This window comes from Papio anubis, chromosome 20, assembly GCF_008728515.1.
Source record: "Papio anubis isolate 15944 chromosome 20, Panubis1.0, whole genome shotgun sequence".
In the NCBI taxonomy this organism is placed as follows: domain Eukaryota; kingdom Metazoa; phylum Chordata; class Mammalia; order Primates; family Cercopithecidae; genus Papio; species Papio anubis.
The window spans coordinates 21,806,444-21,821,364 of NC_044995.1; positions in this window are offsets into that span (position 1 = coordinate 21,806,444).

Below are 14,921 nucleotides of genomic sequence, written 5' to 3' on the forward strand. Positions count from 1 at the left end.
GCTATTGTTAGAGTTAGTGTATTTTATGTGTGACCCAAAACATTTCTTCTTCCAGTGTGGCCCACAGAAGCTAAAGATGACACAACCCTGTCCTAAACAGTACTGGGACAGCAGGGAATCTATATAATTAAAAAGTAAGGGGACTGTTACCCACACCTCACACAAAAGACCATTTGTGGATTAGAGACTTCAATGGACAAGGCAAAATAGTAAAGACTTTACAAGTATTTATGTAAAAGAATATCCTTATGACCATGAGATAAGAATCATTTTTTCCAAAGGAATAAAACCATATTAAGAAATAAAAATAAGAAAGATAAGAATTGTTTTTAAGCTAAACACACAGACAACACTAAGCATAAAGGAAGCATTGATAAATTTAATTACAGTAAACTTTAAACTTCTGCTCATTAAAAATCATTAAGAGAATACAAATCTGATCCACTGGGGAAAACATTTTCCACAAATAACCAAACAAGGGCTCTTATGAAGAAAATACAAAGAACAGCACGTTGGGAGGCCGAGGTGGGCAGATCACCTGAACTCAGAAGTTCAGGACCAGCCTGGACAACATAGCAAAACCCAGTCATTACTAAAAATAGAAAAGTCAGCCGGCGTGGTGGCCCACATCTGTAGTAGAAACTTCTCAGGAGGCTGAAACAGGAGGATCGCTTGAGCCCAAGAGACTGAGGCTACAGTGAACCGAGATCATGCAACTGTGTGCCAGCCTGGGCGGCAGAGAGAAACCCTGTCTCAAAAAAAAAAAAAAAAAAAAAAAAGAACCACAAAGAACTCCTACAAATCAACCAGAGATGGAAAAAAGAAAAGAACATGCAATATATAAATGGGAAAAAAGCCTTCTACTCACACTTCACTAAATGACCAATAAACACATGAAGAGGCCTCAACCTCATTACACCAGAAAATGCAAATGGGAACCCAATGAGATGCCCCTGACACCTGCCTACCGGATGGTTCACTCAGCACTGACGATACAAGAGTGTGGTGGTCTAGAGCGGCAGGAAATACTACAGTGTGGCTGGGGGTATGCATTGTACAACTGCTTTAAAGGTTTCCTGTTTCCGGTGGGGCGTGGTGGCTCAAGCTTGTAATCCCAGCACTTTGGGAGGCCGAGACGGGCGGATCACAAGGTCAGGAGATCGAGACCATCCTGGCTAACACGGTGAAACCCCGTCTCTACTAAAGAAAAATACAAAAAATTAGCCTGTAGTCCCAGCTACTTGGTAGGCTGAGGCAGGAGAATGGTGTGAACCCAGGAGGCGGAGCTTGCAGTGAGCTGAGATCCGGCCACTGCACTCCAGCCTGGGCAACAGAGTGAGACTCTGCCTCAAAAAAAAAAAAAAGGTTTCCTGTTTCCTAGAATAGTCAAGAATATGAATGTCTTATCACCTAAAATTCCACACGTGGGCACAAACCCTAACAAATGTGAATTTAAAAGCCCTCTGTAGTGTTGTTTATGATAATAGAATCAGTTTGCAATCGTAGATTTTTAAAACATAAAGACAGCAACGTGGATTGGTATCAACAACAATGTTGAACAAAACAGGAAGATACAGGCCAGACACGGTGGCTTATGCTCGTAATTCCAGCACTTTGAGAGGCCAAGGCGGGTGGATCACGAGGTCAGGAGATCAAGACCGTCCTGGCTAACATAGAGAAACCCCATCTCTACTAAAAAACACAAAAAATTAGCCAGGCGTGGTGGCAGATACCTGTAGTCCCAGCTACTTGGGAGGCTGAGGCAAGAAAATGGCATGAACCTGGGAGGTAGAGCTTGCAGTGAGCCGAGATTGCACCACTGCACTCCAGCCTGGGCGACACAGCGAGACTCTGTCTCAAAAAAAAAAAAAAGAAAAGAAAAGAAAAAGAAAAACAAAGAAAGATACAGTCGGGCACAGTGGCTCACGCCTGTAATCCCAGCACTTTGGGAGGCCAAGGCGGGTGGATCACCTTAGGTCTGAAGTTCCAGACCAGCCTGGCCAACATGGTGAAACCCCATCTGTGCTAAAAATACAAAAATTAGCTGGTCATGGGGACGGGCGCCTATAATACCAGCTACACTGGGAGACTGAGGCAGAAGCCTCGCCTCACCTCACCCTACCCCTCCACCGTGGGTCTCTCTGCTATGGGACCACGCCCCACTGAGCAGGCTGTTGACCTCCAGCCCCTATCCAAAAAGTCTCATTGCCCAAAACCCTGCCCAGAACCCTAAGGTGAAGCCACAGTTGAGGGAGCTCCTCCCCCAGTGTCAACCTGGCTCCCACCTCCCAGTGCGGGAGAAAAGCAAAGCGGGTGAGCTGGGAGGAGTGCAGGCTTTGGGGACAGGCCATTCTCCAGGTGCCAGCCTGGCCGCAGGGCCAACGGTGACTGGCAGGGAACCACAGGGCTCAGTAAGCAGAGGCCACACAGGCCCCAAGGCCAGACTGCAGTGGCAACCAGTGTGGCTAGGCCAGCAGGAGGCCTGGCTGAGGTGCCCAGAAATCCCATCAGCACCACTGGGTCCCCTGGAAGACGCTCAAGTTCCCACTGGGGATTACAGGCAGGGGATTAGAGTCAGACCTCACCTTGGACAGCAGCCCCAGCCCTGTCCTCAGCCCCAGGGACACTAGGGCATCTGGCTGTCACAAGGAAGTGGGTGGCTCAAGGCCAGGAGCCTATGCTTTGGCTGAGGGACGCAGCTCAGGTCAGTCAGCTCCATGATTCCCCGGAGCCTACATGACTCCCTGGACCCTGGGCCGCACTCTGCTGCAGCCCAGTGCACCGCACGCTGCTCTGCTGTGCCAGGTTGTGTTGTGTCGAGTTGTGCTGTGTCGTGTGCTGTGTCACTGTTCCTGCCAACTCCCTGTCCGGGAGCTTTAGGGTCCTGGCCTCTAAGAAGCCCCAGCCCCGAGTCAGCCTCAGGCAAGGTCTGCATCTCTGCTGCTTCCACTTCCCTGGCTCAGCCTTGAAGCTCCCGCTGACCCCTCTGCCACTCACCTACCACCCATCACCCCCACTCAGAGGCCAGGAAGCAGCAGGGGCCATCTCCCCCTTCTCTCCACCCCTTCTCTCCTCCCTCCATCCTCCAGGACACACAACTCCAACAGAAACCGGAAATCTTGCAAATGCCCCGACATACCCACCGACCCCAGGACACCTCCTCTCCAGGTGTTTGGCACAAGGGACACCCCCACACCGGCCCCATCGTGTGCCCTGGTGGCCCCGAGGCTGCAGCACGGGATGCCTGTCTGGACCTGGACCTGCCCGGGGCCCTGCCCTCTGCTGCCGTTCACAGGATAAACCCAAACAATTGCTGTCCTCCCTCTGAAATGGTGGCCATGGGGGTGCAGGGAAGACCTCGAGTCCTTCCTGTGCCCAGGCCCCTCACCCCCCACATTCTGGCTGGCTGCATCTGCTGTCCAGAGCCCTTGGTCACAAGGAAGCCCAGACCACACTGATGACAAGGGAGGCCCTTCCTAAGCCTAGAGATGGTCTAAACCTTCATGGAACTGCTGGTGCCAGCCAGAGTCCCAGGTGAGGCTGAGGTGGCTCCAAGTGGTGCATGGGAGATGTCTGATATCAACCCTCTCCTGGAGGTAGATGATGTCTCCAGCCTGGTGACTTCCCTGGCCTCCAGCTATCACCACCCTCCGTGTCCCTAAGGCTGAAGGTGCAAGCCTACCCTGGCCCTAGCATAGAAAGTGCACGATCTGGTCATGTCATGCAGGTGAGGATACCCGTGTGGCAGGTAACCTCAGGCGGCATGGTGGTGCTTGTGGGACAGTCTTGTAACCTGCAGTGTGGTTGGTGGGATGGATGCTTGTGACACAGGCAGGAACTACCCCTCATGGTAGTTGAGGAACCACGTGTGTATTGGGTGGGGGCTGATGGGAGTCACAGGTGTGTGGCTGGGCACAGGCAGGTGAGTGAGTGACAGCTACACAAACCCCACCACTGAGCACGTCCCTCCCAGGGCAAAGCAGATCAGAGCCACAGGCCCAGCCCTGGGAGGCCTAGAGGGGCCTCAGGTCCTCAGGAAGCCTCCTGGCCCTCTCTGCCCTCAGAGGAGCCCCCTTCCTCTAGAGAGCCCCCCAGCTGGCACCACCTGCAGCTGTGCAGGTGGGAGGGGGACACAGTGCTATAGGTCCAGGGACGGAAGGAAGATGGAGGGAGGGTGGCCCTCTGCTCCCAGGCCCTCTGCTCCCTGACCCTGCTGCTCAGCCCCTGCAGCCCTCCCGGAGCCCACCCTTTCAGCTGCAGTCTCCCAGGCTCTGTCCCCAGGACGAAGCTCACTCCGCCAGTGCTTCTCCACTGTAGCCGGCTTTTCCCCTTGGGGAGAGTCCTCAGATGGTGTAAAGTGGGGAAGGGTTCCCTGGCCCTGCCCCGCAGGCCTCCCCCATCTCTCCGTCTCTATCAGACACAGAGGCAGAGACAGAGGCAGCCACACATCCAGTCCCAGCCACAATCATACCCTCATATTCATATAATCACAGATCCCCACCCTACACAGTCACACACCCCAACTACAGGTGCCACACACACACCCCACACGCTCCCACCAGCGCATTCCACTCACACACACACAATCCCATTCTCACACACGTGCACCCAAACCTTTTGCTGCACACACAACATGACAGGCCACAGAGCAGGACGAGAGTCTCAGAGCATATGGACACCTGCACTGCACAGGGACCCCCCAGGACCGTGCCCAGCCACGGGTTCCCGCCTGCACTGCAGCTGCCTGGATCCTGCACCACGGGACGGGCTGGGGGCGGTCCTGAAATCATCTGCATGCCAGGGCTCGCTCTCTCTCACAAGTGAACTTGTTTCCACAGGCAGGTGCACGATACACACAACACATAAGGCATTCTTGAGTTAGAGAAGATTTCCATGTATTCATTTTATCAAAGTACAATCTCTGCGGTCCTCATGATGCCAATGGCCAATGCCAGACTCAAGGTTGAGTCTGACTCTGACCTGCCTCTTGGCCTTCCCATTAGAGCCAGGAGAAAGGCAGCACGCCCAGCACTTCCACCACTGTCTCCTTAGCACAGGGGTGGAGTTTCTGGACAAGAAATCAGAGACAGAAAAACAGGTGAGGCTTCTGAAGACCCTAATCCATAAAGCTCTACTGAGAGATGTAAAATAAAACTTCAGTGAATGGAGGAAACGCACCGGGCCCTCAAAGCCAGGACTCAATATTAAAGGGTGTCAGTTCCAAATTAATACAGAATTTGAAAGCACTTCAAATCAGAATTCTAACAAGTTTTTTTTTCATAATTTAAATAAAAGTTCTTCATCAAGAATGTGTAAGAATATTCAATCCCAAACTAGTGAACTGGAAGAAGGACATTCACAGGCAAATCACAAAAGGGAAGCCCACGGCCAATGCATGCAAAAGATGCTCATTCTCACAGTTCATCAAATGCGCACATTCAAATTATTTTCATCAAATTCATACAGACTTTGTTTTCTTACTGGCAATATCTAGGATTGGTGAGGATGCGGGAAACGGTATTTTCCTATGATGGATGGGAACACTGCTTGGCACAGATATTCTAGTAGGCAAGGTGGCCATGTGCATCCAAAGGCAGGAACACTTGGCCTGCCATTTTCACGGTCAGGTCTTGATCCTTGGTAAATAATGAAAGCCAGGCCCAAACACTTAGCTACATTTTTTTTTTTTTTTTTTTTTTGGAGAGACGGGGTCTGATATCATTTGGCTGTGTTGTCCCACTGAAATCTCATCTCGAATTGTTCTCCCATAATCCCCATGTGTTGTGGGAAGGACCTAATGGGAAATATTTTGAATCATGGCGGCAGCTTCCCCCATATTGTTCTCATGGTAGTGAATATGTCTCATGAGATCTCACGGTTTTATGGAGGGTTTCCGCTTTTGCGCCTCTCATTTTCTCTTGCCGCTACCATGTGCCTTTTGCCTCAGGCCACGATTCTGAGGCCTCCCAGCCACGTGGAACTGCAAGTCCCATTACGCCTCTTTTTCTTCCCAGTCACAGGTATGTCTTTATCAGCAGCATGAAAACAAACTAATACAATAAATCAGTACAGAGTGGGGTGTTGCTGAAAACACACCCGAAAAAAAGCAACTTTGGAACTGGGTAACAGAGGTTGGAACAGTTTGGAGGGCTCAGAAGAAGATAGGAAAATGTGGGAAAGTTTGGAACCTACTACAAATTTGTTTAATATTTGACAAAAAATGCTGATAGTGATATGAACACTAAGGTCCAGGCTGAGGTGGTCTCAGATGGAGATGAGGAACTTGTTGGGAACTGGAGCAAAGGTGACTCTTGTTATGTTTAAGCAAAGACATTGGTGGCATTTTGCCCCTGCCCTAGAGATTTGTGGAACTTTGAACTTGAGAGAGATGATTTAGAGTATCTGGCGGAAGAAATTTCTAAGCAGAAAAGCATTCAAGAGGTGAGTTGGGTGCTGCTAAAAACATTCCATTTTAAAAGGGAAACAGAGCACAAAAAATTGGAAAATTTGCAGCCTGACGATGCAATAGAAAAGAAACACCCATTTTTTGAGGAGAAATTCAAGTTGGCTGCAGAAATTTGCATAAGTAACAATGAGGGGAATGTTAAACCCCAAGACAATGGGGAAAATGTCTCCAGGGCATGTCATTGGTCTTCCCATCACAGACCCAGAAGCCTAGGAGGAAAAAATGGTTTTGTGGGCTGGACCAAGTTCCCCATGCTGTGTGCAGCCCAGGGACTTGGTGCCTTGTGTCTCAGCCACTCCAGTCATTGCTAAAAGGGGCCAAGCTACAGCTCAGCCCATGGTTTCAGAGGATGGAAGCCCCAAACCTTGGCAGCTTCCATGTGGTGTTGAGCCTGCAGGTGCACAGAAGTCAAGAACTGAGGTTTGGGGACCTCTACCTAGATTTCAGATGTATGGAAACGCCTGGATGCCCAGGCAAAAGTTTGCTGCAGGGGAGGGGCCCTCATGGAGAACCTCTGCTAGGGCAGTGCAGAAGGGAAATGTGGGGTCAGAGCCCCAACACAGTGTCCCTACTGGGGCATGGCCAAGTGGAGCTGTGAGAGGAAGGCCACCATCCTCCAGACACCAGAATGGTAGATCCACTGGCAGCTTGTACCAGGTGCCTGGAAAACGGGCACTCAATGCCAGCCTGTGAAAGCACCAGGAGGGGAGCTATACCCTACAAAGCCACAGGGGCGGAGCTGCCTAAGACTATGGGAACCCACCTCGTGCACCACCGTGACCTGGATATGAGACATGGAATCAAAGGAAATCATTTTGGAGCTTCAAAATTTGACTGACCTGCTGGATTTTGGACTTGCATGGGTCCTGTAACCCCTTTGTTTTGGCCAGTTTCTCCCATTTGGAATAGCTGTATTTACCCCCATTGTATTTACGAAGTAACTAGCTTGCTTTTGCTTGTACAGGCTCATAGGCGGAAGGGACTTGCTTTGTCTCAGATTAGACTTCAGACTGTGGACTTTTGGGTTAATGCTGAAATGAGTTAAGAATCTGGGGGACTGTTGGGAAGGCATGATTGGTTTTGAAATGTGAGGACATGAGATTTGAAGGGGCCAGGGGCAGAATGATATGATTTGGCTCCATGTCCCCACCCAAATCTCATCTTGAACTGTACTCCCTTAATTCCCATGTTTTGTGGGAGGGACCCAGTGGGAGATAACTTGAATCACGGGGGTGGTTTCTCCCATACTGTTCTCATGGTAGTGAATAAGTCTTACGAGAGCTGATGGTTTTATCAGATCATTTCTGCTTTTGCATCTCTGTCATCTTTCTCTTGCTGCCACCACGAAAGTGCCTTTTGCCTCCCACCATGATTCTGAGGCCTCCCCAGCCATGTGGAACTGTAAATCCCATTAAACCTCTTTTTCTTCCCAGTCTTGGGTATGTCTGTATCAGCAGCGTGAAAACAGGCTAACACAGGGTCTTGCCGTTACCCAGGCTGGAGTGCACTGGCACAGTCATAGCTCACTGCAGCCTGGAATCCTGGCCTCAAGCGCTCCTCCTGCCTCTGCCTGCCAGGTAGCTGGGACCACAGGCAGGAGCCAACCGCACCCAGCTCTAACTGCCACATTATTTGTCACCACATGATTTATAAAGCCAGGTCCAGTAGAAAAACAGATGATGTTTTACAAGAAATAAACCACTTAAATTTCCTAAATGTACCACAATGAACATATGTTGCATTGTAGAAGAAATTTTTCACGTGGGACTGATACTTACATTTTTGAAAAGAGAGCAAGGTCCTTGCACAGAAAATGTTTATACACCACCTTCGCAGAGCGGATTTTACTGGAGGCGTCTCTCTAGATAACATCTCAATACGGATGGGGTGATGGGTGTGTCCCGGGGCCATGAGTATCCTCCTGCAGCTCAGCGCTTTGGGACCCCTAGGAACCACCAGTCCCAGAAGGCAGGGGGAGAGGCCTGGCGGGAGGGGAGGGACAGAGCTGCTCCTGCATCCCCGGCTCAGCTGCTCCATACAGGGCAAGGAAGCAGCTATGGGGTTGGCATCGGCCATCCTGGCCTCATCTCCAGGGTCCTGGCCACATAAAGTCAACACAAAGGTAACCCCAAATAAAAACATGTCCATGCAAAGGTACACAGGTCAACACACCTTTCAAAATAAAACCATAGAGGTTTCCGGTTACATAGGGTGGACTGGAACCTTCACCATGTCCCCTCCTTCTGGTGACCAAACCAAACCAAGGCTAAGGGAGTACTAAGACTTCCCACCTCACAGGCCGGGTGCAGCGGCTCACACCTATAATCCTAGCCCTTTGGGAGGCTGAGGCAGGCAGATCACTTAAGGTCAGGAGTTAGAGACCAGCCTGGCCAACACGATGAAACCCCATCTCCACTAAAAATACAAAAAATTAGCTGGGCGTGATAGCGCGTGCCTGTAATCCCAGCTACTCGGGAGGCTGAGGCCAGAGAGTCACTTGAACCCGGGAGGCCGAGGCTGTAGTGAGCTGAGATTCTGCCACTGAACCCCAGCCTGGGTGACAAAGCAAGACTCCATCTCAGAAAAAAAAAAAAAAAGTCCCACCTCACACTAACAAAGAGAATGAGGAGGGATCCTTAGAGGACCTGAGATTTCAACCACATGGAGCAGGAGGAAGATGCTGCGACTGAAACGGAGCTTGGTGAGTCTCAGGGGAGGGTGCTCCAAGGTGGAGTCAGGACGGGGAAACCTATTTGCTCCTCAATCCCCTACAGAGGCTGGGAATCAGGCTCTGCTCCAGGGGATGTGTGGGACCAGGACGGGAGGCTGAAGCCGTAGGATGGATTAAAATCTGTGCATCTCTTATCATCTTCAGCAGGGAGCTCGGGCTTCCTCTGTGACATAACCCGACAGCATCTGCCATCACCACCACCAGGAACAATAGCATCCGCCTAGTCCAAGTCTATAATGCAGTGGCTCACTCTCTACCTCATCCCCCCAAGCAAAAGCCCATCCACTGACAGGCACTGTCCCAGACACCAGGGCTCCCCTCCAGGTCTCCAGCTCCCTGGTGACAAGACTGACAGACAAAACTAATGGAATCTGGTACCCGGAAGAGGATGAGAAGGATCCCCATGAACCCTAGAGAAGACAAGGGGATGTGACCGGGCAGACCCTCAGGAGGCACAAGACACAGATTCAACTGGCATCCAAAGGGGACAGCCAGCAATTTTTTTTTTTTTTTTTTTTTAGTTTATGTTTGTTTGTGATTGTAACGTTTTCTTTTGGACATCAAACACTGCACCCAAATATGGGCCATTCATCTTAAGACAACTGCTTTTGTCCTAAGAATCCTGTTCTGATGTTTACAATTAACTCTGGACAACTTAAAACTTATTAGTGACACTGCTGTCTAATAATCAAATATTTCATTATAGGCCAAACGCAATTATTAAACGAAAAGAGCAAAGTTCCCCCCCACCCCACTTTCTTACCTTCAAACCAAACCAAAAAGGTAGTTTTCACATGGAAAGAGCACCTACTTCAGGGAGACTGAATTTTTAACCAGTTTTTTAATTTAATTTAATTAATTAATTTATTTATTTTTGAGATAGTGTCTAGCTCTGTTACCCAGGCTGGAGTGCAGTGGCGTGATCTCGGCTCACTGCAACCTCCGCCTCCCCGGTTCAAGCGATTCTCATGCCTCAGCCTCCCCAGGAGCTGGGACTACAGGTGCCCACCACCACACCTGGCTAGTTTTTATATTTTTAGTAGAGATGGGGTTTCACCATGTTGGCCAGGCTGGTCTGGAACTCCTGGCCACGGCCTCCCAAAGTGCTAGGATTACAGGCATGAGCCACTGTGCCTGGCTGTTAACTAGTTTTATTAAACCCTACAAGCTCTAAAACATGAGACAAGGCTTTCCAGAGTAAATGGGATGATAAAAAGGTAAAATTCCCTGGAAGTCTGTTTTCACCAACTTGCAAAAAGTGAAAGAGCCGATTTCTTTCTGTTTATTCTTTAAAAGGTTCGGCCTGCACCTTCAGTACACACTGTGGAAGGACAGCCCCATAGTCACAGGGGCTGTTCAGGGACAGCGCTTCCCAGTCATCTAATCCATAGCCAGGAATCTCGACAAGCAGCAAAAGAAAAGTCACTCATCACCTACGAGACGGGCTCCGTGAGAGACACAGTCAACTTCTCATCAGAAACCATGAGCGTCTGAACACGCGGAGGGCACATTCAGAGTGCAGAAGAGAAAGGGAACTAGGCTGGGCAAGCTAATGGCAGGGTGGTCCAGGAACGGGCTGGGACTCCCAGCCCCCATCTGTTCTCAGGGCCAAGTCCTGGCTGAGATCCACGCAGCTCAGGAAGGTGGCGACCCCAGGCCATGGGCCTCACTGAGGATGCCTGGAAATCATCAGCCCGGCTGGCTCAGGTGGAGATGGAGGCTCCAGGACAATGCGGGATGGGAGGAGGGTGAGTAAACACCAGGCCTGGTCCTGCACCTCTCCCTGGCCTCCAGCCTGCAGCCCACCCTATAACCCTTCCTCAGCAGGGCTGACAATGGACGGGGGCATGGATGTCCCAGGTGCTGTCAGAGAAGAGAGTGAGCCAGCTGTGTCCTGAGTGCCTGTGACAGGTCCCAGTGGCAGGAACTTCAGGTAGGGAGGAAGAGATCCCACACAGTCCTGTCACCATGGCAGGGCAGGTGTGTGACCCGGGCGGGTTCACGTGCGCAGCGTGGAGGGGAGTGTGTGCTGGGTATAGGACAATGGGCGTGGCAGGTGAGGGGAGGCACAGGTGGGTGGGTGTGACAGGCACACAACCACCACTGCTGAGCACCTCCCTACAAAGTGCCAGGGGGGCCAGGTCTACCAGTCCTGAGGGTCCACAGGGGGCCTGGCATCCCTGGGGAATCCTTGGGCCCTGTGCCCTCCTGGCAGCCCTGTGACACATGCCCCAGGCCTGGAAGGGTGGCCCAGCAATGCCCTCAGGGTCGGAGAAGCGGGTGAAAGGACAGGAGCTGCGTCCACTCTCCTCCTGACTTTCCTGTGCGCTCTCCAGGATCCCAGGCCATCCTGGGGTATCCAGCCAGGGACTGGAGACCTGGGGAGGGCCTGGGCCTGAGACAGGTGAGTTTCTTCTGCCACCTCAGGCCTCAGGGCCCCTCCCGTCTTTGAGCCCCCACCCAGGCTGGCTCCCAGAATCCCCCACCGTTCCCATGAAATGTGTGCACATGCCCCTCTCCCAGGTCCCCACCAGTCTCTAGGGTGCACACCTACCATGGGGGGAGTGGGGGCAAAGCCTCCAGAGCTGGGCTGGGTGGAGGCTTCAGGTGGCCCTGGTGCTCCCCCCTTTCCCAGACCTGTTCTTGATCCCCACCCCAAGGCTCTCCTGGGCCCCACAGGCTGAGGCTACTCCTAACCCTACAGCCAGCAACGCCCTCACCCCTCCCGAGTGCGGCACTGGAAGTCCCTGCTGGCCTCCTGGCTAGGTGAGGGCTGCCAGACATGGAGGAGACAGGACCCCATGATCGGAAAGGGCCTTCTCTCGGCCTCTGCTCACGGAGCTGGAGACCAGCCTCAGGGTGAGGCTGGGTGGGAGGGGTGAGCACAGCTGCACCCCACCCCACTCACCCCAAACCCCAGTCACCCTCTGACCCACACTGCTCTCCACGCTTCTGCCCAGCCCTGCCCAGGTCCCATATATCCTGCCCAGTGGCCCCTCCCCACCCAGTCCCCCAGAGCAGGTCCACTTGGGGTTGTCATGGTACCTGCAGCTCCGCAAGCTGACATCTGTGCTTCCCATCTCAGCAGGGGCAGGGAAAGAATAAGGGCAGAGGGCACCCCATGCCTAAGACCCACCCACCCCAGGACCCTTCCAGAGGCCATCATAAGGCCCACACACACACACAATTACAGCCCACAGTCTGGTCATTTGCAGGAGGTGAACCTTCTCCACTTGCGGGTCAGGCCTCAGTGGGGTCACTGAGAACCCACCAAATCCTCCCACATCACCTGGCTTCAGGGCAGCCCGCCTGCCAGGAAGGGCGGGGAGAACCCCGGACTCTCTTGGTCTCGCTCCAGTTCAATCCCTCTCTCCCTCTCTCTCCCTGCCGCTTATCCTGTCTCCGTATCTTTCCCCCTCGTTCTCGGAGACAGCCTCCCTCTCATACAACAGGTCTCTTTCCCACTCCACCTCCCACCATGTCTCCCAGTCTCTCTCATTCATTTTCTGAAATATTCAATCCCTTTCACACATGACTTTCTCCATCTCTCTCATTGATACACACATTCTCCCCTCATCCCTGCCTCTCTCTCTCTCACATACACACACACACACACACACAGAGGCAGACTCAGCCCTGAGCTAAGCCCCGCTGAGAGGCAGGCTTGTCTGGGGATTGCAGGGAGCACTCATGCCCACATGGGATGTGCCCGTGTGGACAGTGCTTGGCCCTGTATGTACCCACTGTGGATCCTTCACTGGGCAACCAGGCTGGGCTTGGACCAATGCAGGTGGAACTAAGCCAAGACTCTGAAGGCCAGGGCAGGGTCAGCTCCAGCCTCAGCATTCACCCTAAACCAGGCGCTGTAGAAAGGAGCATGAGCCACTAGGCGGGCCCAGGCTGGAGAGCTCACCGCCTAGCAGGGATGGATGGCAGGAGACTTGCCACTCAGACCAGGGAAGGATGACAGGGACCCCAGGCACAGGCGCAGGTGTCAGCAGAGACCACACTACTGGGGGTCCCCTAGAGCAGGTGGGGGGTGGCACCCAGGGTTGGAGGGTCACAGGCCACTGGCATCGCTTAGCCCGGTTCTCACAGGGCATCCTCCATCTCTATAACCATGGAGTCAATGTCACCACTGGGCATGAAATGGAGACGCTGCTGTTGGCAAATGAGCTTGGAGAGCCGGGGCCAAGACTTGTGGGTGTCAAGTGAGGTGTCACGACTGGGGCCTGACTTCACAGTGGCCGAGACGAGAAGGCTGAGGAGGAGGAAACCCCCGGAGAGAGTGGCTCTGGCGGAGGGAACTGCAGTGCACACCTCCGGGGGAGGAAGTGGAGCGGCAGCCACCAGCCCTGGCAACGCGGGGCCCAGGGACCCAGAGAGAAAGGCAGAGTGTGGCCTAGTGAGGCCACTGCCCTTCGCTTGGCTGTGACCTTTGACAAAGCGGGTTCCTTGGGTGGGGTTGGGGGGACTCCAAGCTGTTATGACTCAGGCCAGCTGGCAGGAGCGTGCATGGTGACCGGGATGGAGCAGGGTTCACTGAGGCAACCGCATGGATGTAAGAGCAGGGTCCACCATGGCACATGCAGAGAAAGGGGAGGAGGACTGGGTTGGCAACAAGGAGAAACCCGGCTCAAAGCAGGTTTGAGGGAGAAAGCAGAGAGGACAGTTCAGAGAACAGCTTTGCAACTGACCAGTTCAAAGGGAAAGCAGCTCAGGTCAAGCGCAGTAGCTCACACCTGTAATCCCAACACTCTGGGAGGCCAAGGTGGGCTCGCTTGAGGTCAGGAGCTTGAGACCAACCTGGCCAACATGCTGAAACCCTGTCTCGACTAAAAATACAAAAAGTAAGGCCGGGCGCGGGGACTCATGCCTATAATCCCAGAACTTTGGGAGGTCGAGGTGGATGGCTCGCTTGAGGCCAGGAGTTCCAGACCAGTCTGGCCAACATGGTGAAACCCTGACTCTACTAAAAGTACAAAAACTAGCCAGGCATGGTGGCGCATGCTTGTAATCCCAGCTACCTGGGAGGCTGAGGCAGGAGAATTGCTGAATGTGGGAGGCGGAGGTTGCAGTGAGCCGGGATCGTGGCACTGCACTGCAGCCTGGGTGACACAGCAAGACTCTGTCTTAAAAAAAAAAAAAAAATAGCTGGGCGTCATGGTGCACACCTGTAGTCCCAGCTACTCAGGAGGCTGAGACATGAGAATTACTTGGGACAATTAATTGGGAGGCAGAGGTTGCAATAGGCCCAGATCGTGCCAATGCACTCCAGCCTGGGTGACAGTGCAACACTCCGTCTAAAAAATAAAATAAATATATAAATTTTAAAAAGCAGCTCAGCTCGCAGGGAAGAGACAGCCAGCATCGGAGCCTCCATACCTTGACTTTACTCTCTGGCCCCACTGGGATTACCTCCTCCAGGAAGTGGCCCCTGGTCCCGCTGAAAGCCCCACTCTGAGATGCAGCGCTCTCCACGCTGTGGTAGTCCCTGGTTAAGGATCCCTGACCGTCCCTGTACTTGCCGGCTCAGTCCACCAGGAGGCGCCCGCGCCATGCCTTGGCCCTGCTGGACTTCGCGGCCGCCACTTCCCTGTGGGCGCCTCCTGGTGGTCCCTTGGGCTCAGCCTGTACAGCCCAGCTGGTTCTGGGCGCCTGGCCCAGCCCCGCGGGTGATTCACTGACCTCGCACCTGAAGGTGGGGGAGGAAGGAGAGAGCAG